The sequence below is a fragment of the Stenella coeruleoalba genome, assembly GCF_951394435.1.
Source record: "Stenella coeruleoalba genome assembly, contig: scaffold_60, whole genome shotgun sequence".
In the NCBI taxonomy this organism is placed as follows: Eukaryota; Metazoa; Chordata; class Mammalia; order Artiodactyla; family Delphinidae; genus Stenella; species Stenella coeruleoalba.
Window position 1 is genome coordinate 1,423,573 of NW_027646020.1, and position 27,068 is coordinate 1,450,640.

General features: G+C 41.1%; 1 long non-coding RNA gene across 1 annotated transcript; it reads right to left on the reverse strand.

Annotated features, from left to right (window-relative positions):
- Positions 1-1,308: 1,308 nt before the first annotated feature.
- Positions 1,309-27,068, reverse strand: LOC307181387. The gene is made up of 3 exons (XR_013826638.1): positions 26,983-27,068; positions 5,222-5,286; positions 1,309-1,658 (listed from the first exon to the last, which is right to left on the reverse strand). It is a non-coding gene; the product is annotated as an uncharacterized lncRNA (long non-coding RNA).

The following is a 27,068-nucleotide window of genomic DNA, read 5'->3' on the forward strand; positions in this document are numbered from 1 at the left end:
TACAAAACAGAACAGAGTCTCACATTTAGAAAACAAACATGTTTGCTTAAGGGGAAAGGTGAGTTGGGGTGCTGCATAAATCCAGAGATTGAAATGAGCACAGATACCGTTCCATAAGCCAAATATGTAATAGACAAGACCTACTCCTTGCTCAGCGAAGTGGACTCAACACCCCCTATTCACCGCAGAGGAATATATCTGACTAGTAAGAATCTTAAAATCTATGTATTTATATGTCTCCGTAAGAGAATCAAGTGTGTGTACAGACGCATAAACACAGCAGTGAAAATTAGCTCAACCCCATTATAAAAATAAACTTCAAAAACAAAACAGAAAGACAGTGAAAGAGAGAGAAATTCTTAAATAACTCGTTCAGGCTTGTGATGAAACCTGGATTTACCACATCTACACCCACAGCTGGGTGAGACATAAGGCTGGACACTTGGGGCTGAGAGAATTGGTGAGATTCGGTGAGCAAATGCAGGCTCTTTGAAGTAGTACTGCGTGCTACCCATTCCATGGGTCCCAACTCTCCAGGTTTAAGGGATTCTTCCTACACCTAAAACATGCGTGGGAAACCCAGAGGATGGTCCACAGTGTGATCGGGCAAGGTTTCTAAAACGCATCTCATTATTCGTCCTCTGGTACTCGGGTTCGCCATTCCAGACGCTTTAGTAACAATCTCCCCACTTGGAGAGTCAGTGCTTGTAACCTCCTGTTTGGCACACTCTGCAATTTCTGCGGAGGATGAACGGGAATAGGGAGAACCAATGAGAGACTAGCTGTAGTTGTTTGGACGGGCACATTTCACTCTAATTTCCCACCAAGAAGAAGAATTAACCAAAGGCTCAGCGTGCCACGCTGGAACCAGATTAGGGCCTGAAGCAATCCTGCCGTTTTGCGTCCAGCTCACAAAAAAGCGAGTTGGAAAAAGGAGCTCAGGGTCACTGCAATTCACAAACTTGCAGAGTTATAAAGGACAACTATCGTCCAAAAATATATTGAGGTAAGGCTGTGAAGAGGACTTGAAAGCAAGGCACAATTGCAGGAAACAGATTTCAGGAGGTAGATTGGAATTGCATTTAAAGCATATGAAAAGCGGCAGAACTTCGACAATGATGCACTTGGCCAAAAAATGCATATGCGTTTTTTCCTGAATATATCCAGGAAAAAACGCATACGGCCATTTTTGCCAACCAAGGAAGCGTGCAATGGAAATCCGCACTACAATGAAGTCTCACTTCCCACCGGTTAAATGGACCATCTGAAAAAAGTGTAAAATCCAGAAAGGCAGGACAGGCCATGGAGAACTGGGAGCCTTGTTATGCTGATGGGCGGGATGTAAATGGCCAACAGCCACTCTGGAGAAGTGTATGGTGTTTCCTGAAACATCTAAAAAACAAAGCTACAGAGACTCGGGCACTTCCACTTATGGTCCTATAGCTTAGGGAAATTAAAATAAAAAAGACACAGCCACCCCAAAGTTTAGGGCTGCTGTGTTTACAAGAACCTCGACAACGGAACAACTTAAATATCCCAGAAAGAGAAAAATGGATAAAGAAGTTGTGGTACTTACATACAATGGAATATCACTCCGCAATGAAATCAATGTCATCAGGCCCGTAGCAGCATAATGAGTGGATTTAGGTTCGATGATTCTGAGTGAAATAAGTCACACAGAAAAAGAAACTAGTCATAAGATAACACTTATAGAGGGAATGTAAACTTGGCTACACATGAACTGAATTACAAAACAGAACAGAGTCTCACATTTAGAAAACCAACTTATGCTTGCTTAAGGGGAAAGGTGAGTTGGGGTGCTGCATAAATCCAGAGATTGAAATGAGCACAGATACCGTTCCATAAGCCAGTAATAGACAAGATATACTCCTTGTTCAACGAAGTGGACTCAACACCCCCTATTCACCGCAGAGGAATATATCTGAGTAGTAAGAATCTTAAAACCTATGTATTTATATGTCTCCGTAAGAGAATCAAGTGTGCATCGAGCGGCATAAACACAGCAGTGCAAATCAGCTAAACCCCATTATAAAAATAAATTTCAAAATCAAAACACAAAGACAGTGAAAGAGAGAGAAATTCTTAAATAACTCGTTCAGGCTTGTGATGAAACCTGGATTTACCACATCTACACCCACAGCTGAGTGAGGCATAAGGCTGGACACTTGGGGCTGTGAGGATTGGTGAGGTTCGGTGAGCAAATGCAGACCCTTTGAAGTAGTACTGCGTGCTACCCATTCCATGGGTCCCAACCCTCCAGGTTTAAGGGATTCTTCCTACAGCTAAAACATGCGTGGGAAACCCAGAGGATGGTCCACAGTGTGATCGGGCAAGGTTTCTAAAACGCATCTCATTATTCGTCCTCTGGTACTCGGGTTCGCCATTCCAGACGCTTTACTAACAATCTCCCCACTTGGAGAGTCAGTGCTTGTAACCTCCTGTTTGGCACATCGTTTGGCAGCGATGCACTTGGCCAAAAAGGGCGTATACGTTTTTTCCTGAGTATATTCAGGATAAAATGCATACACACTTTTTGGCCCACCAAGCAAGCGGGAAATTCAAATCTGCACTACAAAGAAGTCTCATCCTAACACGTACACTATCCCTATCCCGCTACCATACCCTAACCTGTACCTGAGACCGTACCCGCTCCCTAACCCTAACCCTTACCCTAAGCTGTACACGAACACTAACCCGTACGCTAACATGTACCCTAACAGTAACACATAGCCATACACTAAACTTTATCCTAACCCTACCCCGTATCCTAACCCTTTCCCTAAACCGTACCATAACCCGTATCCTAATCCTAACCCATCCCCTAACACTAACCCATAACCTAACCCGTACCCTAATCCTAACCCATACACTAACACGTACCCTAACCTTAACCCGTTGTCATACCCTAACCTGCAACCTAATCTGTACCCATTCCCTAACCCTAACCCTTACACTATCCCGTACCATAATCCTAACCTGTACACTAACACTAAACCGTACCCTAACACTTACCCTACTCCTAACCCGTGGTCATACCCTAAACTGTACCCCAAACCATACCCGTCCCCTAACCCTAACTCTAAACCTTACCCTAAACCGTACCCTAATCCTAACCCGTACACTAACACTAAACTGTACCCTAACACGTACCCTAACCCTAACCCTTTGTTGTTCCCTATCCTGTACCCTAAACTCTACCCCTTCCTTAACACTAAACCTAACCCTAACCCGTACCTAACACTAACCCATACACTAAACCTAACCATAACCCTGAACATAAACCGTACCTGAATCCTAACCCATACCCTAACACTAACCCATACCTTAACCCGTACCCTAACACTAAACCATAGCCATACCCTAAACTGTACCCTAACACTAACCCGTACCATAACCATAACCCTAAACCATACTCTAAGCCATACAATAATCCTAACCCGTACCCTAACCCTAAATCTTACCCTAAACCCTAATCCTTACCCTTAGCTTAATTTTGTTTTTTTGTATTTAAAAAAATATTTTCTTGGGTTAAAACAAACTAGCAGAACAACAAAATAGAGGGCTTCGCTGGTGGTGCGGTGGTTAGAATCTGCCTGCTAATGCAGGGGACACAGGTTCGAGCCCTGGTCTGGGAGGATCCCACATGCCATGGAGCAACTAGGCCCATAAGCCACAACCAGTGAGCCCTCGCATCTGGAGCCTGTGCTCTGCAACAAGAGAGGCCGCAATAGTGAGAGGCCTGCGCACCGAGATCAAGAGTGGCCCCCCACTTGCCACAACTAGAGAAAGCCCTCACACGGAAACTCAGACCCAACACAACAAAAATAAATAAATAAATAATAAACTCCTACCCCCCCCCAAAAAAAGAACAACAAAATAAAACAGAAAGTAACCTGAGTGTCCCTCAAAAAGCTAAGTCTGAAATAGTTGGTACTTCTGTTCTATGGAATGTTATGTAGCCTATAAAAAGTGTGAGAGCTAAATCTGTTTTTCTACAGTGAGAAGCATGATATTCCAGATGTATAGAACACCTGGATAAAATGAGAAATCTACACATTATGCTGGTCGTTTCAGTAAATGGGAAAGGATGGCAAGTGGTAAAATATTATCTTTTCCTTTAATTTTTTAAATTTCACTTGTTACAAAGAACTTCAATTATAATTGTACTTTAAAAAAGTAACAATGGAAATTTAAAAGAAAAAATATATATTGTGTGTTCAGTTACGTTTCATAGAATTATGAAATGCTCCACTCTCTGGCCATTACCTGAAAAAACAGCTTTAAAACCTATGCTAATTGTCACTTCATATGAACAAGTCCTGCAGGGCTGTAAAGGAAACCTGCCTTCATCATGTCTTGCGGGAGGTAAAGGCCAAAGTATTTCAAAATGTGGCACATATTTCAAGAAAACCATTTGAAGAACTAAGCTGTAATAACCGTTTGAAAAATAAAAGGACATGCCTGAAAGCTCAGTTTCAAAGGATTATGAGACACATGCAAATCCAACCACACAGAGGTATCAGCTCACACCATTCAGAATAACCATCAGGAAAGAAACTACAAACGATCAATGCTGAAGAGGTTGTGGAGAAATGCATACCCTTAATTTGAAGTGGGACGTAACCTGGTAAGAGTCACTAATGGGAACAGGGTGGAGGTGCCTTTAAAAGGTAAATATTGAGCTATTATATGATCCAGCAGGCCCACTCCTGGGCCTATAACATAAGAAGACAGAATTGGAAAGACACAGGCAGGCAAATCTGCACTGCAGCAGTATTACAATAGCCAAGACATGGAAGCAACCAAAAGTCCATCAACAGATGAGTGGACAAAGAGGAACTGTTACATGTAGAGATGGAATATTAGCTCGGGAAAAAAGTGAAACAATGCCATTTGCAGCACCATAGATGAGTCTAGAGGTAACCATGCAACTTGTAGTAAGTGAGAAAGCGAAAGACACCTAACGTATATCACTTATAGGTGTTACCTGAAAATTGATAACAATGAAGATATTTCCACAGAGAAAGGCAATCACAGATTCATTGAACAAACTTATGGTTCCCCAAATCGAAAGGTGTGAGGATTGGATACATTACGATATTGGGGTTAACATAGATATAGAAACACATGTGAAATATATAATCACCAAAGACCTACGGAATACCAAGAGAAGACTACTCAACATTGTGTCATAACCTACCTGGGAAAAGGTTCTGAAGAAGAATAGATATATGTATGTGTGTGAAAGAACCACATCTTGCACACCTAGAACAAAAAAAAAAAAAACATTGTAATCAAATTTGCTGCGATAAAAAATAAAAATTAAATTAAAAATATGAACAAGAAATAATGAGACATAAACTGAAAGGAATTTTTCCTGGCACATCCCATTCTAATTTTCAACCTAGAACAGGACTTCCATTAAGGCTCTGTTGCCCTGGTAACCAGATTTGGTAAAGGAGAAATGCTGCCGCCTTGTGACTGTTTCACACAACAGCAGCTTTAAACCAAGAGGTAATGGTCACTTAATATTCAAAATATGTGCAGCACTGTAAAGGACACCGGGCCTCAAAAATGTCCTGGGGTCGTAATCGACCAGAAAATTCAAAAGACGTCAACATTTCAAGAAGACAATGTCAAGAGGCATATTTTACGCACATTTTGTCTTTTTTTTTTTTCTCTTTAAAATAAAAGGGAATTGAAAAATGCGCAACATCAGCAATGAATAAAGCCATGCAAATCCAATTACAGAAATGTTCACCTCACAGCCGTCAGAATGTTCTTCAGCAAAAAGTCTACAAAAAATAAATGCTGAAGGGGTTTCAGAGAACTGTGTACCCTCCAGCTGCTGGGGGGGATGTAAACTGGTAACAGCCAGTAGTGAGAACATAATGGAGGTGCGTTTAAGGGTAAAAATTGAGCTACCATGTGATCTGGTAGGTCCTTTGATGTGCCTATCACCTGAGCAGAGCAGAATGGAAAAGACACAGACTGGCAATCCTGCACTGCAGGAATATTTAACATAGCCAAGACTTGGAAGAAACCAAAATGTCCATCAACAGAAAAATGCACAAAGAGGAAGTGGTCCATGTAAACAATGGAATATAAGCCATGGAAAACAATGAAACAGTGCCGTTTGCACCACCATATAAGGACCTAGAGATAATCACTCAAATTAAAGAAAGAAAGTGAAAGACAGATATCCTATGACATCACTTCTAGGTGTTACCTAAAAGTTGATACTCATGAACTTATTTCCAAGAGAAGGAAAAGCATGGATTAAGAAAAAAAAATTATGTTTAACCAATGGAAAAGTGTAAGGAATGTGTGAATTAGGATATGAGGGTTAACAGACATGTACTAATACATATGAAATATATAATCACAAAATACCTATGGAATACCAAGAGAGGTCTAGGCAACACTCTGTAATAACCTACATGGTAAAGAATGCAAAGATAAATGACAGATACATTGATATAATGAACGAGATTCTGTACACCTAGGAGAAACAAAATATTTTTATCAAGTTTGCTCTGATAATTAATAAAAATTAAATTTATAAAACAAACAAGAAGTAAGGAGATATAAGCTCTTGGGGATGTGCTCTGGCACATTCCACTCTAATTTGCAGCCTACTAACACGATTTCCAGGAAGGCTCTGCTGCCCAAAAACCCAGAGTTGGAAATGTAGAAATTCTGCTGCCTTGTGGCCGTTTTCCGCAAGAGCGGCGTTAAGCCCACAGCTAATGTTCTCTTAACATTCACAAGGACTCAGGGCTGCAAAGGACACCTGCCCTAAACAACTGTGCTGAGGTAGGGAATGGACAATAAAATTCAAAACTGGCAAATTTTTCAAGACGATAGTATGAAGAGGTAAGTTTGACTCACTCTCTTGTTTAAAAAAAGGAAAATGGGTGAAAGCTCAACCTCAGGAATTATTAGACTCATGCAAATCTAATGTACAAAAAGGTTTCAACTCACACCAGTCGACTGACCATCAGCAAAAGGTCTACAAACAATAAATTCTGAAGGGGTTTTAGAGAACTGTGTACCCTCTAGCTGCTGGTGAGATGTAACGTGGTAAGAGCCAATAATGAGAACAGAAAGGAGCTACGATTAAAAGTAAAAGTTGAGGTACCATTCGATGCAGCAGTCACACCACTGGGCCTCTCACCTGAGAAGACCAGAATCGAGAAGACGCGGGCTGCAAAAGCTGCACTGCAGCCTTATTCACAATAGCCAAGACAGTGAAGCCACCAAAATGTCCATCAACAGATGTATGGATGAAGAAGAAGTGGTCCACGTTCACAATAGAATATTAGCCATGGAAAACAATGAAACACTGCTATTTGAGGTGCCATAGATGAGCTTGGAGATAATCACAGAATATGAGGTAAGTCAGAAAGCAAAAGACCTATATCCTATGATATCACTTATAGGCGTTATCTAATAACTAACACAAATGAACATATTTCCACAGAGAAAGACACTCACAGACTTAGAAATTAAGTATGCTTATCTAAAAGGAAAGGTGGGCAGAATGGATAAATTAAGATTAACGTTACCATACGTATACAAATACATATAATAAACATATATCAAAAAGACGGACCATATAGCAAGGGAGGTCTATGGAACACTGTAATATTTTACATGGGAAGAGGATCTGAACATGAATAGACATATATATTGTACAAATGAACCAGATTGTGTACATCTGGACAAACAATATCTAATCATTACCCCGATTAAATAAATTTTAAAAACCAAGATGTAATGAGACATAAACTTATGGGCGTTCCTCCTGGCACATTCCATTCTAACTTAAAACCTAGGACCACGACTTCCAGAAAGGCTCTGCTGCCCTAGTACCCAGATTTGGGAAAGGACAAATGCTGCCTCCTTGTGGCCGTTTCCCACAACAGCAGCTTTAAACCCAGTGCTAATGGTCACTAAATATTCACCAAACTTGCAGTTCTGTAATGACATCTGCCCTCCAAAAAAATCCTGGGGTCGAATATCCACCAAAAATTCAAAAGAGGGCAACCTTCCAAGAAGACAGCTTCAAGAGATAGATTGTACTCACACTTGATTTTTAACAGAAAGGAAAAAGGCGTGGAAAATGATGAATTTTAGGAATTTTTAAAGTCATGCAAACCCAAATTACAAAAACCTATCAGGTCACAACAGTCAGATTGGCCATTAGCAAAAATGCTGCAAACTATAAATGCTGAAGGGATTGTGGAGAAGTTCGTACCCTCGGCTCTAAGGGAGACATGGTAAGAGCCACTAATGAAAACACAATGGAGGTGCTTTGAAAAGGTAAACATTGAGCTACTAGTCAATCAGTCATACCCACTGCTGGGACTATCACCTGAGAAAATGAGAATCAAAAAGTCACAAGCTGGCAATCTTGCACTCCAGCAATATTTAATATAGCCAACACTTGGAAGCAACGAAAATGTCCCTCAACAGAGCAATGCACCAAGAAGTGGTCCATATACAAAATGGAATATTATTCCGATAAAAATATAAATTAAATTAAAAAAACAAACAAAAGTAAGGAGACATCAGCCTTTGGGGGTTTATCTGGGCACATTCCACTCTAATTTATAACCGAGGAAGACCACCGGCCGGAAGCTCTGTTTCCCTAGTACCAGCATGGGGAACAAAGAAAGGCTGCCGCAATCTGGCCGTTACCTGCAAAAGCAGCTTTAAAGCCTGTGCTAATGGTCACTTCATGTGAACAAGTACTGCAGGGCTGTAAATGAAACCTGCCCTCAAAATGTTTTGAGGGAGGTAATGGCCAATAAATTTCAAAATGTAACACATACTTTAGAAAACACTTTGAAGAGCTAAGCTGTAATCACAGTTTGAAAAATAAAAAGGACATGACTTAAAGCTCAATTTCAAAGGATTATGAGTCATATGCAAATTCAACCACAAAGAGGTATCAGCTCACACCAGTCAGAATATCCATCAGCAAGAAAACTACAAACAATAAATGCTGAAGCCATAAAAAGAAACGAAATTGAGCTATTTGTAATGAGGTGGATAGACCTAGAGTCTGTCATACACAGTGAAGTAAGTCAGAAAGAGAGAGACAAATACCGTATGCTAACACATATACCTGGAATTTAAGGGAAAAAAATGTCATGAAGAACCTAGGGGTAAAACAGGAATAAAGACAGAGATCTACTAGAGAATGGACTTGAGGATATGGGGAGGGGGAAGGGTAAGCTGTGACAAAGGGAGAGAGAGGCATGGACATATATACACTACCAAACGTAAGGTAGATAGCTAGTGGGAAGCAGCAGCATGGCACAGGGAGATCAGCTCGGTGCTTTGTGACCGCCTGGAGGGGAGGGAGGGTGGGAGGGAGGGAGACGCAAGAGGGAAGTGATATGGGAACATATGTATATGTATAACTGATTCATTTTGTTGTAAAGCACAAGCTAGCACACCATTGTAAAGCAATTATACTTCAATAAAGATATTAAAAATAAATAAATAAATAAATGCTGAAGGTGTTGTGGAGAAATGCATACCCTCAACTTTAAGTGGGATGTAACCTGGAAAGAGCCAATAATGAGCACAGAATCGTGGTGCATTTAAACGGTAAACCCCGAGATACCATATGATACAGGATGCCCACTCCTGGGCCTATAACATAAGAAGACAGAATTGTAAAGACACAGGCAGGCAAATGTGCAGTGCAGCAGTATTACAATAGCCAAGACATGGAGGCAACCAAAAAGTCCATCAACAGGTGAGTGGACAAAGAAGAACTGGTACATGTACAGATGGAATATTATCTAGGGAAAAAAATGAAACAATGCCATTTGCAGCACCGTAGATGATTCTAGAGGTAATCAGGCAAATTGTACTAAGTCAGACAGCAAAAGACACATATCCTATAATATCACTTATAGGTGTTAGCTAAAAATTGATACCAATGAAGATATTTCCACAGAGAAAGGCAATCACAGATTCATTAAACAAAGTTATGGTTCACCAAATGGAAAGGTGTGAGGACTGGATACATTAGGATATTGGGGTTAACATAGATATAGAAACACATGTGAAATATATAATCACCAAAGACCTATGGAATACCAAGAGAAGACTACTCAACATTGTGTCACAAGCTACATGAGAAAACGATCTGAAGAAGTATAGATACATGTATATGTGTAAAAGAACAACATCTTACACACCTAGAACAAACAAAACATTTTAATCAAATTTGCTCTGATAAAAAATAAACATTAAAAAAAGAACAAGAAAAAAAAGAGAGAAAAAAAGGGGAAAAAAAGAACGAGAAGTAATGAGACATACACTTAAGGGGCTTTTTGCTGGCACATTGCATTCTAATTTACAACCAGAACACGACTTCCATTAAAGCTCTGTCATCACTAATAAAGCAGCTTTATAAGCAATGTTGAAGGTAGCTTAAAAGAATTCTCACTAATTATTGACAGTAACAAGAAAACAAACAAAAGTAAAAATCTCACGGCAAAAAGTATACATAGAGTAAGGGTAGTAGATCAAACGCTTATTAAACTTCTGTAAAGAATAAAAGACAACAGTAGTATTTTTTTTAAAGAGAGGGGCCAAATAAATCAGAACTGAAAGAGATGATGTTACAAGAGCCACCACAGAAATACAAAGTATCCTAAGATACACACAGGGTAACTCAGGGCTCAGACTGGACAGAGCCCACTCTCCATTCCCCTGTACATGACTTACAGGAGCCTCAGGAACTGAGGAGGGGGTCCTTGAGGAGAGGCACAAGATAGAAGATGTTAGGCATTAACATGACTGCATTCATTTTAAACGTGCCTGAACTACATTCACATGAGATGATTTTGTCCTGTTTGTACATCAGCACCTCTAGTCGGAACTGCAGATCTTTGGTTTCACCACCTCTATGACAGCATTAGCTTCACCTGCTGTGGACTGTCTCCTATAGGATTTCTAGAACCACAAAACATCGAAGCTTCACAGGACCCAGAGTCTGTGCGACTCCACTCAGAGTCTCAACTGCATTCAGAGACTCAGAGTCTCAACAGAGACTCCACTCTTGGAGGACACACACAAAGTAGTGTGCACATCAGGACCCAAGGGAAGGAGCAGTCACCCCGTAGGTGAATGATCATACCTAGCTGCTAGTTTTAGAGGGTCTCCTGCAGAGGTGGGGTGTGGCTGCAGCTCACCATGGGGACAACGACACTGACAGCAGAAGTTCTGGGAAATACTCCTTGGCGTGAACTCTCCCAGAGTCCACCATTAGCCCCACCAAGAGCAAGGTAGGCTCCAGTGCTGGGTCGCCTCAGTCCAAACAACCAACAGGGAGGGAACCCAGCCCCATGCATTAGCAGACAAGTGGATTAAACTTTTTATTAAACTTTTATTTAATCCACAGACAAGCAGATTAAAGCTCTGCCCACCAGAACAACACCCAGCTCTACCCACCACCAGTCCCTCGCATAAGGAAGCTTGCACAAGCCTCTCAGATAGACTCAATCACTGGAGAGCAGACAGCAGAAGCAAGAAGAACTACAATTCTGCAGCCTGTGGAAGGAAAACCACATTCACAGAAAGATAGAGAAAATGAAAAGGCAGAGGACTTTATACCAGATCAAGGAACAAGATAAATCCTCAGAAAAACAACGAAATGAAGTGGGGATAGGTAACCTTCCAGTAAAAGAATTCAGAATAATGATAGTGAAGATGATCCAAAACCTTAGAAAAATAATGGAGGCAAAGATCGAGAAGATGCAAGAAATGCTTAACAAAGACCTAGAAGAATTAAGGAACAAACACCTAGAAGAATTAAAGAACAAACAAACAGAGATGAACAATACAATAACTGAAATGAAAAATACACTAGAAGGAATCAGTAGCAGAATAACTGTGACAGAAGAACGGATAAGTGACCTGGAAGACAGAAAGGTGGAAATCACTGCCATGGAACAAAATAAAGAAAAAGAATGAAAATAAATGAAGACAACCTAAGAGACTTCTGGGACAACATTAAATGCAACAACATTCGCATTATAGGGGTCCCAGATGGAGAACAGAGAGAGAAAGGACTCGAGAAAATATCTGAAGAGATTATAGTTGAAAACTTCCCTAGCATGGGAAAAGAAATAGCCACCGAAGTCCACGAAGCGCAGAGAGTCCCAGGCAGGATAAACCAAAGGAGAAAAATGCCGAGACACACAGTAATCAAATTGAAAAAATTAAAGACAAAGAAAAATTATTGAAAGCAACAAGGGAAAAATGACAACATACAACGGAATTCCCATAAGGTTAACAGCTGATTTCTCAGCAGAAAATCTACAAGCCAGAAGGGAGTGGCATGATAAATTTAACGTGATGAAAGGGAAGAACCTACCACCAAGAGTACTCCACCCAGCAAGTATCTCATTCAGATTTGATGGAGAAATCAAAAGCTTTACAGACAAGCAAAAGCTAAGAGAATTCAGCACCACGAAACCAGCTCTACAACAAATGCTAAAGGAACTTCTCTAAGTGGGAAACACAAGAGAAGAAAAGGACCCACTAAGACAAACCCATAACAATTAAGAAAATAATAATAGGAACATACATATTGATAATTACCTTAAACGTGAATGGATTAAATGCTCCAACCAAATGACACAGGCTCACTGAATGGATACAAAAACAAGATCCATATATATGCTGTCTACAAGAGACCCATTTCAGACCTAGGGACACATACAGACTGAAAGTGAGAGGATGGAAAAATATATTCCATGCAAATGAAAATCAAAAGAAAGCTGGAGTAGCAATACTCATATCAGATAAAATAGATTTTAAAATAAAGAATGTTACAAGAGACAAGGAAGGACACTACATAATGATCAAGGGATCAATCCAAGATATAACAATTATAAATATATATGTACCCAACACAGGAACACCTCAATACATAAGGCAACTGCTAACAGCTATAAAAGAGGAAATCAACAGTAACACAATAATAGCAAGGGACTTTAACACCTCACTTACACCAATGGAGATCATCCAGACAGAAAATTAATAAGGAAACACAAGCTTTAAATGACACAATAGACCAGATAGATTTAGTGGATATTTATAGGACATTCCATCCAAAAACAGCAGACTACAAGTTCTTCTCAATGGCACACGGAACATTCTCCGGGATAGATCACATCTTGGGTCACAAATAAAGCCTCAGTAAATTTAAGAAAACTGAAATCATATCAAGCAGCTGTTCCGACCACAATGCTATGAGATTAGAAATCAATTACAGGGAAAGTAACGTAAAAAACAAACACATGGAGGCTAAACAATACATTTCTAAATAACCAAGAGATCACTGAGGAAATCAAAGAGGAAATCAAAAAATACCTAGAGACAAATGACAACAAAAACACGATGATCCAAAACCTATGGGATGCAGCAAAAACAGTTCTAAGAGGGAAGTTTATAGCAATAAAAGCCTACCTCAAGAAACCAGAAAAATCTCAAATAAACAATCTAACCCTACACCTAAAGGAACTAGAGAATGAAGAACAAAACCCAAAGTTAATAGAAGGAAAGAAATCATAAAGATCAGAGCAGAAATAAATGAAATAAAAACAATAGCAAAGATCAATAAAACTAAAAGCTGGTTCTTTGAGAAGATAAACAAAAATGATAAACCTTTAGCCAGACTCAAGTAAAAGAGGGAGAGGACTCAAATCAATAAAATTAGAAATGAAACAGGAGAAGTTGTAACAGACACCACAGAAATACAAAGCATCCTAAGAGACCTCTACAAGCAACTCTATGCCAATAAAATGGACAACCTGGAAGAAATGGACAAATTCTTAGAAAGGTATAACCTTCCAAGACTGAACCGGGAAGAAATAGAACATATGAACAGACCAATCACAAGTAATGAAATTGAAAGTGTGATTAAAAATCTTCCAACAAACAAAAGTCCAGAACGAGATGGCATCAGAAGTGAATTCTATCAAACATTTAGACAAGAGCTAACACCCAATCTTCTCAAACTCTTCAGAACTTTTCAGGGGAAGGAACACTCCCAAACTCATTATATGAGGCCACAATCACCCTGATACCAAAACCAGACAAAGATACTACAGAAAAAGAAAATTAAAGACCAATATCACTGATTAATATAGATGTAAAAATCCTCAACAAAATACTAGGAAACAGAATTAAACAACACATTAAAAGGATCATGCACCATGATCAGGTGGGGTTTATCCCAGGGATGCAAGAATTCTTCAATATACACAAATCAATCAATGTGATACACCATATTAACAAATTGTAGAATAAAAATATGATCATCCCAATAGATGCAGGAAAAGCTTTTGACAAAATTCAACACCAATTTATGATTAAAAGTCTCCAAAAAGTGGGCATAGAGGGAATCTACCTCAACATAATAAAGGCAGTATATGACAAACCCACAGCAAACATCATTCTCAATAGTGAAAAACTAAAAGCATTTCCTCTAAGATCAGGAACAAGACAAGGATGTCCACTCTCACCACTATTACTCAACATAGTTTTTGGAAGTCCTAGACACAGTAATCAGAGAAGAAAAAGAAATAAAAGGAATACAAATTGGAAAAGAAGAAGTAAAATTGTCACTGTTTGCAAATGACACGATACTACACATAGTGAATCCTAAAGATGCCACCAGAAAACTACCAGAGCTAATCAATGAATTTGGTAAAGTTGCAGGATACAAAATTAATGCACAGAAATCTCTTGCATTCCTATACACTAACAATGAAAGATCAGAAAGAGAAATTAAGGAAACAATCTCATTCACCATTGCAACAAAAAGAATAAAATACGGAGGAATGACCCTACATAAGGAGGTAAAAGACCTGTACTCAGAAAACTATAAGACACTGCTGAAAGAAATCAAAGATGATATAAACATATGGAGGTATAAACCATGTTCTTGGATTAGAAGAATCAATATTGTGAAAATGACTATAGTACCCAAAGCAAGCTACAGATTCAATGCAATCCCTATCAAATACCACTGGCATTTTCTACAGAACTAGAACAAAAAAATCTTAAAATTTGTATGGAGACAAAAGAGACCCCGAATAGCCAAAGCAGTCTTGAGGGAAATTAAAAGAGCTGGAGGAATCAGACTTCCTAACTTCAGACTATACTACAAAGCTACATTAATCAAGACTATATGGTACTGGCACAAAAACAGAAATATAGATCAATTGAACAAGATAGAAAGCCCAGAGATAAACCTACGTACCTATGGCTAACTCATCTATGACAAAGGAGGCAAAGATATACAATGAAGAAAAGACAGTCTCTTCAGTAAGTGGTGCTGGGAAAACTGGACAACTACACGTGAAAGAATGAAATTAGAACACTCCATAACACCATACACAAAAATAAACTCAAAATGAATTAGAGATCTAAATGTTAGACCAGACACTATAAAATTATTAGAGGAAAACATAGGCAGAACACTCTATGACATAAATCACAGCAAGATCCTTTTTGACCCACCTCCTAGAGAAGTGGAAATAAAAACAAAAATAAACAAATGGGACCTAATGAAACTTCAAAGCTTTTGCACAGCAAAGGAAAACATAAACAAGACGAAAATACAACCCTCAGAATGGGAGAAAATGTTTTCAAATGAAGCAAATGACAAAAGATTAATCTCCAAAATTTACAAGCAGCTCGTGTAGCTCAATATCACAAAAACAAACAACACAATCCAAAAATGGGCAGAAGACCTAAATAGACATTTCTCCAAAGGAGATATACAGATTGCCAATAAACACGTGAAAGGATGCTGAACATCACTAATCATTAGAGAAATGCAAATCAAAACTACAGTGAGGTATCAACTCCCAGCAGTCAGAATGGCAATCATCAAAAAATCTACAAACAATAAATGCTGGAGAGGCATTTACTGGAGAAAAGGGAACGTTCTTGCACTGTTGCTGGGAATGTAAATTGCTATACCCACTAGGGATAACAGTATAGAGGTTCCTGAAAAAACTAAAAATAGAAGTACCATACGACCCAGCAATCCAACTACTGGGCATTTGCCCTGAGAAAACCATAATTCAAAAAGAGTTATATACAACAATGTTCATTGCAGTTCTACTTACAATAGCCAGGACATGGAAGCAACCTAAGTGTCCATCGACAGATAAATGGATAAAGAATATCTGGCACATATATAAATGGAATATTACTCAGCCATAAAAAGAAACAAAACTGAGTTATTTGTAGTGAGGGGGATGGACTTAGAGTCTGTCCTACACAGTGAAGTAAGTCAGAAAGAGAAAAATAAATACCGTGTACTAACAGAGATATATGGAATCTAAAGAAAAAAGTTTATGAAGAACCTAGGGGCAGGACAGGATTAAGGACACAGACATAGAGAAAGGACTTGAGGACACGGGGAGGGGGAAGGGTAAGCTGGGACGAAGTGAGAGAGTGCCATGGACATATATACATTACCAAATGTAACATCGATAGCTACTGGGAAGCAGCCACATAGCACAGGGAGATCAGCTCGGTGCTTTGCGACCACCTAAAGGGGTGGGATGTGGAGGGTGGGAGGGAGATGTAAGAGGGAGGGGATATGGTGATATATGTATATGTATAATTGACTCACTTTGTTATACAGCAGAAACTAACACTCCATTGTAAAGCAATTATACTCCAATAAAGGTGTAAAAGGAAAATAAAAAAGAAAGAAGCCCAGAGATAAACCTACACACCTATGGTCAACTAATCTATGACAAAGTAGGCAAGACTATACAATGGAGAAAAGACAGTGTCTTCAATCAGTGGTGCTGGGAAAAATGGACAGCTACATGTAAAAGAATGAAATTAGAACACCCCCTAACACCATACACAAAAATAAATTCAAAATGGATTAGAGACCTTAATGTAAGACCGGACAGTATAAAACTCTTAGAGGAAAACATAGGAAGAATACTCTAACATAAATCACAGCAAGATCTTTTTTGATCCACCTCCTAGAGTAATGACATAAAAAAGAAAACTAAACAAATGGGACCTAATGAAACGTAAAAGCTTTTGCAAAGCAATGGAAACTACAAACACAAAAAGACAACCCTCAGAATGGGAGAATATATTTGCAACTGAATCAATGGACAAAGGATTAATCTCCAATATATATAAACAGCTGATGCAGCTCAATATTAAAAAAACAAACAACCCAATACAAAAATGGGCAGAAGATCTAAATAGACATTTCTTCCAAAAAGATGTAGAGATGGCCAAGGAGCACATGAAAAGCTGCTCTACATCACTAATTATTAGAGAAATGCAAATCAAAACTACAATGAGGTATCACCTCACACCTGTTAGAATGGGCATCATCAGAAAATCTACAAACAACAAATGCTGGAGAGGGTGTGGAGAAAAGGAACCCTCTTCCACGATTGGTGGGAATGTAAATTGATAGTCACTATGGAGAACAGTATGGAGGTTCCTTAAAAAACTAAAAATAGAATTACCATATGATCCAGCAACCCACTACTGGGCATATACCCAGAGAAAACCATAAATCAAAAAGACACATTCACCACAATGTTCATTGCAGCACTATTTACAATAGCCAGGTAATGGAAGCAACCTAAATGCCCACAGACAGACGAATGGATAAAGATGTGGTACATATATAAAATGGACTATTAGCCATAAAAAGGAATGAAATTGTGTCATTTGTAGAGACGTCGATGGATCTAGAGACTGTCATACAGAGTGGAGTAAGTCAGAGAGAGAAAAACAAATATTGTATATTAACGCATATATGTGGAACCTAGAAAAATGGTACAGATGAACCAGTTTGAAGGGCAGAAATAGAGACACAGATGTAGAGAACAAATGTATGGACACAAAGAGGGGAAAACCATGGGGGGGGTGGCGGTGGGAGGAGTTGGGAGATTGGGATTGACATGTATACATTTATATGTATAAAATAGATAACCAATAAGAACCTGCTGTATAAAAATAAATAAAATAAAATGAAAAATAAAATTTTTTAAAAAACGGAAAAAAGTTATTCCCTTCACATACATGTATTTATATGAATGAATTATTTCCATGCTTACATCCATAAGTACAAAAAAGAGGAATAAAACCTACCTTGAAACAAAAAAGAAAAAACAAAACAGAACCCACCAGTTATACAGATGAAAACCCTATCAGGGCACTTGCTTCAGTGGTAGACAATTCTGAAGTTGGTCAGAGGTGGGGAATCATCTCGCATGCAGCCAGCAGCCCCCCCGCAAGGAGTGTCCTCATTACAAGCCTGGGGGACTGTGCCGAGGCATCTGTGAGTAAACGTGAGATGAGCCCCAGGCCAGCTGCTGCTGAACTGTTCCCAACCTTCCCAGGTAAAACACCTGAATATGTACAAGGACTTGAAAGCCTAGAGGAAGGGCCATGGAGCCACACGAGTGACAGCATGCCAGCCGACTTGGTGCCTGCAGGCCAGCCAGGATGGTACTGGCCCTGGGTGCTCTTCTGGAAGATTTCCATTTCCCTGCCTGAGATACCCGTCCTGTCCCTGCCCCCACTGCTTTTTTCCTTCCTCACCTCTGCCCAGGGAGAAATTCCAGCAGCAGGTATGGGTGACACATCCTCTTCCTTAGCAGGTGGCAGCCTGGCAACTGCTGCAGAAAGTCCAACAGAGCCCCACTCACACTGGGCCACCCACAAAGCTGTGGCCTCTCACTCCCTCCCACCAGCCCAGCCCCGAGACTGCTGACAGGGCAGAGAAAATGGCGTCAGGCACGGCTGCAGGGGCTCTTGCTGCCTGGAGTGGTATTTATATTGATCTCAACCCAGGCACACCTGGGGAGGGCTGGCCGGCACGGTAAGGCTGCCCAGGTCAGCCAATCATCACCCCTCAGGGGCTCACAGTTGCAGAAAATGGAACTTGCTGAACCGGCCAGGTCCAAGGAACAGGTGTGGGCTCCTGAGAGTCAAGATAGACAAGGGGCTGCAGCTTTGGCTTGTTTTCTAATCATTTTATCTGGCCCATGAGTGGGAGACAACTTCAAGAAAACACTCTCCTAATGAGAGGAACCCAGGAGTCAGGGAGAGGAGGGGTGGGTGGTGGTTGGAGACAGAGGCCTGGTGCCCCGGGTGCAGTGGAAGTCTCTGGAAGACCAGGTGGAGGGAGGCCGTACAGAGTGATGACCAGGGTCACAGACCTGTCGCAGCTGCTGTTTGTTAGTTCAAGTCCTGCTCTGAGGTGCTCTGTGTCAGCTCTGAGTGACAGGTGAGCTGGGGGTGCTCTGCAATGAGGGCTATGTGCATGGTTCCTGTGTGCCCAGCCCTGCCACGGTACCTGCAAGGGTAGCTCTGTATCCGGGGATTGGTCTGACCACGAGAGCCCCATGGGCTGCTGGGGACCTGGTAAAGAATGTCAGGACAGTCAGTGAAGCCACCGAGGATATACCTCCAGCTGCTCCTAATTCCTACACCCTGCTGGTCATTCTACCAACCACCAGGACATGGTATTCTGTATTAGTCTTCAATGATGCCTTCTTTTGTATTCCATTAGTCCCAGAGTCACAAGAAATTTTGGCTTGTGAGTGGCAGGACTCAACATACAACTAAAACAATACTTCCGGGCCGTCTGGCCCCAAGGGTGCAAAAATTCCCACACCGTCTTTGGGGAAAGCTTAGGTAAAGACCTAAAAGTTCTACCTCTGGAAAAGGAAACCCTCCTTCAATACGCAGATGACATTCTGATCGCCAGCCCTACTAAGGAGGCCTCTGAACTACCAAGCCAATAAAGGATAGAAGTCGTCCAAAAAGAAGCTCAAATATCACAGACTGCGGTGACCTGCCAGGGCTTCATGCTCACAGAAGGTCAGAGAAGCCCATCCCAGGAAAGGGAAGAAACCATTTTCAGCCTTACCCCTTTCTAAAACTAGAAGACAGCTTAGGGGTTCCTGGGGAGGCCAGGGTTTGCTGCTTCTGGATCCCTAACTACAGTCTACTAGCTGGGCCTCTATATGAAACACTGAAAGGAAAAGATGATGATCCTTTTGAATAGAATCCAGAAGTGGCCTTTCAAGAATGGAAAGAGCAGTCAATTCAGACCCTTGCCCTGGAACTCCCTAATTTAGCTAAACCCTTTGACCTTTACATTCCCGGTGAAAGGTGAATCGCCATTGGAGAATTAGTGCAAAAACTGGGACCACTTGAAATGGAACAATGCAAGAATGCCATCCAGGTAGGATAAACTATGGTCACCAAGGGGCTTGACCCACTGCCACATCTGGCCAAGATACTGGCGGTATCTAAAAACCTGGAAATCAGCAGCCCAAAAGGCCACCTCCCTCCTAAGGGAAAAGGACCCCACGTGGTGATCCTAACCACCAACCATGCCCTGAAGTTGCAGGGTTCGTTCCGTTGGCACACCGACCTCGAGTGAGGAGGCCTTCCAACTCCAACATCCAGAGAGATAACCGGGGGCAACAGGGCACCATGACGACTCGTGTGAACATCACTTGACCTGGAGTTTTTCTCATAAAACAACAAGAGTGTGTCCCAAAACAGTAGACTACTGCTTGCAGGACTTACTGCACCCAGAGGGGAGCTAATAATCTTGGCGGGGGAACCGTATATCACACTGTCACTATAGAAAAGCCTACAGACACCGTGATGATGGTGGCCAATAAGACCGGCTGGACTCCTGTTTACTTCAAAAGGCTGTTGACTCAGTGGCCATCATGGTCCTTGATCACCACTGACCCTGGACTGTCTGGGAGTTGAGTGGGCAGGGCTCTGACACCTGGTGCTGTTTGTACGTTAATTCAGGGGCCTAACTGAAGAAAGCACAGACTACTGGTCAGAGCATCTAGGCTGGCAGAAACGGTCAGCCTAAGGTGGCCGAACAAATGTGGGGCGGGGTGAAACCGGCCCCCACAACGTCTCTGCACATCTCTTTCCTGGACCCTTAAAGGTCATTAGAATCTATAACACTTCCAATGCTGGTGTTCAGGTGGACGAGCAAGGAGGCAGGGGGCCTGGGGAAAATCAACGCCACCTGGAGGCTGCTGGTGAGAAGTTCTGACCCTCGCCCCTGGGTATGAGGGCTCCCAACTCAGCACTCAGCAGTTACAGAAGAAGGGTCTGCACCCTCAGAACTCCAAGAATGAGCAACGGGACAAAAGGCAGAGGAGGGGTTTGTCCCCAGCAAAGCCCATTAAAAATCCCTGGGAGATAAAAATAGAATCTGTGCAATAAAGTCAAGTCTAACTTTTTTATCCTTTGTGCTTTGTCTAATTTCACGTACTCCTAGGGTCTCGCATGCAGAGGCTCCACACCCGCCACTTCAGACCAGATTTCCTAGTGCAGAATGGCTGGGTCGACACCTCAGCTCCTGGGGCCCAGTGCAGACTCCACGATATAGAGCCTGAGCTGCAGCCAACCCAGCCCTTGAAAGCTCTGTCCCCTCCCTCCCAATGACTCTGACAGGATCTCTACACAGCAGCCCAGCCCACAGCCCACGGGGTAGTGCATGCTCTCACCTCTCCATTCTCTGATCAAAATATAAAGTTTCCTTTGCTTGTGAACAAAACTCAGTCTCGATCTGTTGGCCCCAATGACACTGGGCAGGGGAACACTTGTTGGGGTCCACTCTGGAGGATCAGTAACAGAAATTGAGACTATTGTAACCTCAATGAACAGATGTGTGAGCCAAACTGTAGTTAACATAGAACAGTGTATAAGGCTCGGGTAAAATAAGATGTTTCTAACACTTCCATTTGATATTTCCATCACTTTATTATAAGCAAGTTCAGTGAAAGGGTTTGTCTTATTTGTCAGGTCAATATTAGAGAAACGAAGTGATTTCTTTCCAAGGATGTACATCTAATAATCTTGGTTAAACCTTCAATCTTGTTTTAAATGCTTTTCCATTGAAAATGATACCTCTCTTTCAGCTCCCCCATTTCTGAGAAGTATAAAATCTTATAATTTATTATTACCAAAGGGGAAAGGTGGGAGGAGGGATAAATTAACAGTTTGGGATTAACACATACACACTGCTATGTATAAAATAGATCATCAACAAGGAACTACTGTATAGCACAGGGAACTACACTCAACATTTTGCAATAACCTATAAGGGGAAATAATCTGAAAAAGAATAGATATTTTTATTGACATCATCTATCAATGACAGTTAAAGTGTAGCCTAAGGGAAGCTGGTGGTGAGTGCTTCTGACCCTGAAGACTTCAATCATCTAAAGTTTGGACTCTGCCTACTTCCCAAGGCCCTTAATGAACATATGTGTAGCCGTAGCTTAAAAACTTCCCCAGTTTGGGTTTCGGGGAGACACTGATTTTGAAAAAGCCCTGGTGTTCTCCTTACATGAATGGGACTCTTCCTACTGCTAAAACATGTCTGTCACACCCAGAGGATAGTATACCGTCTGATCGGGAAGAGTTTGGAAAAGGCATCTCATCTCCTCATCTCCTGGTGCTCGGGTTCACCCCTCCAGCGTCTTTACTAACAGTCTCCCCACTTGGAGATGTCAGCACTGTCAACATCCTGTTGCGTACAGTTTGGAATTTGTCCAGAGGATGAAGCGGAAGGATGAGGAACAATGAGAGACAAGTCCTAGGTGTTCAGACAGGCACATGTCACTCTAATTTCCAATCAGGAAGACGAATTGACCAAAGGCTAGGGTTGCCCATGGAAACAGTATAGGGCTTGAGGAAATCCTGCTGCTTTGTGGCCAGTTCCCATAAACACAAGTTGAACAATGGAACTCAGGGGCAGTAAAATTCACGAAACTGCAGAGTTGAAAATATCCATCACTGAAAAATGTCTTGAGGAAAGTCAGAGAAAAGGACTTGTAAGCAAGGGAGAATGGCAGGAAAGGGATTTGAGGAGGTAGAAAGGACTCGCCATTAAGCACAAGAAAAGGAGCTGAACATTGCCAACATTGCAGTTGGCCAAAAAGGGTGTATGCGTTTTTTTCTGTATATATTCAAGAAAAGGGCATACACTTTTTTAGCCAACCAAACAGGTGGGCACTGGAAATCAATACTACAAAAGATATCACTTCGCATCAGTCACAAGAGCCATCCTCATAAAGCGTAAACAACAGAAATGCAGGACAGGGCAATGAGAAGAGGGAGCCCTGTGAGACTTATAGTGGAAATGTATATTGCCAACGGCCATTCTGGAGAAGTGTATTGTGTTTACTAAAGCATCTAAAAAATGAGCTACAGAGCATAGGGCACTTGCACTCATGGGCGTATATCTTGGGAAAAACAAAAATCGAGAGGACACAGGCACCCCAATGTTTACCCCCTCTCTGTTTAAAAGATCCTCGACTAGGATATAACTTAAATGTCTCTGGAGGGAAAAAATGGATAGAGATGAGGTACTTATGTAGAGTGGAATATTACTCAGCCTGGAAATCAATGAAATATGGCCAGTTGTAACAACTCTGGAGGAGTTACGTATGATCATTCTAAGTGACAGAATTCAAAAAGAAAAAGACACATATCATAAGATATCACTTAAAGGTGGAATCCAAAATAGCTACACATGAAATAAATTACAAAACAAAAACATAGTCAAATATGTAGAAAACACGCATAAGGCTGCTAAACGGGAAAGGTGGGGAGGGGTGAGGCATCATCCAGGAGGTTGAAATTAGCAAAGATACCATTCCAAATACCAAACTGATAATCAACAAGGCCTACACGGTAGCTAAAAGAACTACACTCAGCACACTCAAGTCACCGGAAAAGAATATATACGACTGGTAAGAATCTGAAAAAGAATTTACTGATGTCTCTCTGTACGTGAATCAAGTGGATGTACAGCAGCAAGAAACAGAGCTTTGAAAATCAGCTGTAACCAATATAGTAATAAATTGAAAAAAATAAACGACAGAGAGACAGAGAAAACCTCTTACAACTTTTCCTCAGGGACGGTGATGCAACATGGATTGAACACATCTAGACCCACAGCAGGATGAGACATAAGGCTGGAAACTGTTTGCGCTAAGAGAAATGTGAGGTTGGGTGAGGAAATGCACACCCTTTAAAGTAATACTACCTGGTACCCATTCAATGGGTCCCAAATCTGCAGGTTCAAGGGATCTTCCTACAGCTAAAACATGCATGGAAAACCCAGAGGACTGTACACCATGTGATCGGGAGATGTGTCTAAAATGCACCTCATTTATCCTCTCCTGGTGCTCCTGTTCACCATTCCAGCCACGTTACTTAGAATCTCCCCACTTGGAGAATCAGCACATTTCAACTTCTGTTTCACACATTTTGCAAATTGTGAGGAGGATGAACGGGAAGAGGGGGAACCAATGAGAGAATAGTTGTAGGGGTTTGGACGGGCACATATCACTCTAATTTCCCATTAAGAATAAGAATTAAAAAAAGGCTCAGCCCACCTCGCTGGAGCCAAAATAGGGCCTGAAGCAATCCTGCGGGTTTGAGGCCAGCTCACAAAAGAGCAACTTAAAAAATGGAGCTCAGGGTCACTGCAATTCACAAACCTACAGAGTTATAAATGAAAACTAACGTCCAAAATTATGTTGAGGTAAGGCAAAGAAGAGGATCTGAATGCAAGACAGAATTGCAAGAAACAGATTTCAAGAGATAGATTGGACTCGTCTTTAAAGCACATGAAAAGCGGCAGAATTTCGACAATGATGCAGTTGGCCCAAAAGGGCGTATGCGTTTTTTCCTGATTATATCCAGGAAAAAACGCATATGCACCTTATGGGCAAGGAACCAAGCAAGCAATGCAAATGTGCACAACAAAGAAGTCTCACTTCCCACTGGTCAAAAGGGCCATCCTAAAAAATTGTAAAAACCAGAAATGCAGGACAGGCCATGGAGAACAGGGAGCCTTTATACGCTGATGGGCAGTGTGTGAACTGCCGAGAGCCACTCTGGAGGAGTGTATGGTGGTTCCTAAATCATCTAAAAAACAGAGCTACAGAGCATAGGACACTTCCAATCATGGGAGTATATCTAGGGAAGTCTAAAAATCAACAAGACACAAGCACACCACAGTTTAGGGCTACTCTGTTTACAAGAACCTCAACTTCAGTACACCTTAAATATCCCAGGAAAGAGAACAATGGATAAAGAAGATGTGGTACTTATGTACAATGGAATATCTCTTCACCATGAAATCAATGTAATAAGGCTAGTAGAAGGATAAAGAGTGGATTTAGGTCCGATAATACTACTTGAAATAAGTCAAACAGAAAAAGAAACATATCATAAGATATCACTTATAGAGGGAGGGTAAATATGGCTGCACAAGAAATGAATTACAGAACAGAACAGTGTCTCACATTTAGAAAACACACTTATGTCAGCTTAAGGGGAAAGGAGAGGTGGGGTGATGCATAAAACCAGAGTTTGAAATTAGCACAGATACCGTTCAATAAACCAAATAGGTATTAGACAAGATCTACACCTTGCTCAATGAACTGGCCTCAACACACCCTATACACCGCAGAGAAATATATCTGAGTAATAAGAATCTTAAAACCCATGTATTGATATATCTCCATAAGGGAATCAAGTGTGTGCAGAGCGGCACAAACACAGCAGTGAAGATGAGCTAAACCCCATTATAGAAATAAATTTTAAAAACAAAACGCAGAAACAATGAAAGAGAGAAAAATTCTTACAAAATTCGCTCAGGGGCTGTGATGCAACCTGGATTGACCACATATAAACCCACAGCTGGATAAGACATAAGGCTGGACACTTGGGGCTGAGAGGATTGGTGAGCTTTGGTGAGCAACTGCCAAAAGTTTAATGCAATACTTCATGCTACTCATTGCAAGGGTCCCAACACTCCAGGTTGAAGGGAATCTTCCTACAGCTAAACCATGCTTGGGAAACCCAGCGACTGGTATACCATATGATCAGGAAAGGTTTCTAAAACACACCTCATTGTTCCTCTCCTGGGGCTCCGGATCGACATTCCAGCCGCTTTACTAACAACAACCTCACATGGAGAGTCAATGCCTTTAAGTCCCAGTATCGCACAGTCTGCAGATAGTGCGGAGGATGAATGGGTTAGGGGGAACCAGTGAGAAACTAATGTAGTGGTTTCAATGGGCACATGTCACTCTAATTTCACATCAGTAAGAAGAATTAACCAAAGGCACAGCAAGGTGTCCCACAAGAACAATAGGGCCTGAAGGAATCCTGCGGTTATGAGGCAAGATCACAAAAATAAGAGCTGAAAAATGGAGCTCAGGGCCACTGCAATTCAAAAACGTGCAGAGTTATAAAGGCCAACAATTTTCAAAAAGGATATTGAGGAAAGGCTATGAAGAGGCATTGAAAGAAAGGCAGAATTGCAGGAAACCGATTTCAGGAGGTAGACTGGAATTGCATTTAAAGCATAGGAAATGAGGCAGAACGTCGACAATGATGCACTTGGCCAAAAAGGGCGTATGTGTTTTTTCCTGAATATATTCAGGAAAAAACGCATATGCACTTTTTGTACAACCAAGCAAGCTTGCAAAGGAAATCTGCACTACAATGAAGTCTCACTTCCCACTGGTTAAAAGGGCCATCTGAGAAAAGTGTAAAATCCAGAAAGGCAGGACAGGCCATGGAGAACTGGGAGCCTTGTTATGCTGATGGGTGGGATGTAAATTGCCAACAGCCACTCGGGGAGAACTGTATGGTGTTTCCTGAAACATCTAAAAAACAAAGCAACAGAGCCTAGGGCACTTCCACTTATGGTCCTATAGCTTAGGGAAATTAAAATCAAAAAGACACAGCCACCCCAAAGTTTGGGACAGCTCTGTTTACAAGAACCTCATTTACGGTAAAAGTTCAATATCGCAGAAAGTGAAAAATGGATAAAGAAGTTGTGGTACTTACGTAGAATGCAATATCACTCAACAATGAAATCTATGTCATCAGGCCCGTAGCAGCATAATGAGTGGATTCAGGTATGATAATTCTAA